The 720-nt window shown below is 59.9% G+C and overlaps 1 long non-coding RNA gene across 1 annotated transcript in view; it reads left to right on the forward strand.

Moving 5' to 3' along the window:
* Window positions 1-467: 467 nt before the first annotated feature.
* The window catches only part of LOC123522195, a 10,019-nt gene continuing 9,766 nt past the window's right edge, over window positions 468-720 (forward strand). The window contains exon 1 of the long non-coding RNA XR_006680476.1: window positions 468-643. This is a non-coding gene — a long non-coding RNA (uncharacterized LOC123522195). The remainder of the gene's footprint in view (window positions 644-720) is intronic.

Genomic DNA, 720 nt, shown 5'->3' on the forward strand with positions numbered 1-720 from the left:
CTAAAATAATTCCTTCCACTTACCACTGGGTTTTATTTTAGAAATAATCTACTGACAGTTGAATAGGAAAGAACAAAAAAAAAAAAAATCAGTATGCATCTTCTCTCAGCCTGCCCGGGCCATGGCAAGATTAGCAGAGCATAATCCACTCCCCAGGCGGGCCAGGCACTGGACAGACCTCTTGTACCAGGACACCTCCCTCCCTTAGCGACAGGAAGCGCACTGGACTCCAGCCACACGAGCGCCGCCAGCCATTGGCCGGGCGCGACTCCGGCCTCTCGGAGGGAGAGGCTCGGCTCGTGGAGCGGCGGCCAATCGCGCCCTGCGTATCCGGGAGAACCGGGCACAGCGGAGCTATTTAAATCCCGCCCGGATGATGTCAGCCAGGGGGGCTGACAGGGCCTGGAGAGGGGCGGCAGGAGAGGAGGACCTTGTCAGACTGCATTATTTACAGTGACCTGCCACCTGGGGACTGCGCCAAGCCCCAGGGCCTGCTGCTCCCCGCCCTCCGGAAGAGAGAGGGGTCCAGAAACTCATGGGAGACGCGAAAGACACTTTGAAGGCTGCGAGAGGGGCTTGACCCAGCGTTGGCACAGGATACGGGACGGGAAGCCGCGTGGGGAGAGGTGATAAGGGCCCACAGGTGAGAGGGGAACTCTGCCCGCGTGACCCGGGGCCTGGGCGGAGACAGGACTTCAGAAGGAAGGTGAGACCCTCCCA

Source organism: Echinops telfairi, unplaced genomic scaffold (genome assembly GCF_000313985.2).
Source record: "Echinops telfairi isolate 266 unplaced genomic scaffold, ASM31398v2 ScPeMD7_3533;HRSCAF=4204_0, whole genome shotgun sequence".
Classification (NCBI taxonomy): Eukaryota; Metazoa; Chordata; class Mammalia; order Afrosoricida; family Tenrecidae; genus Echinops; species Echinops telfairi.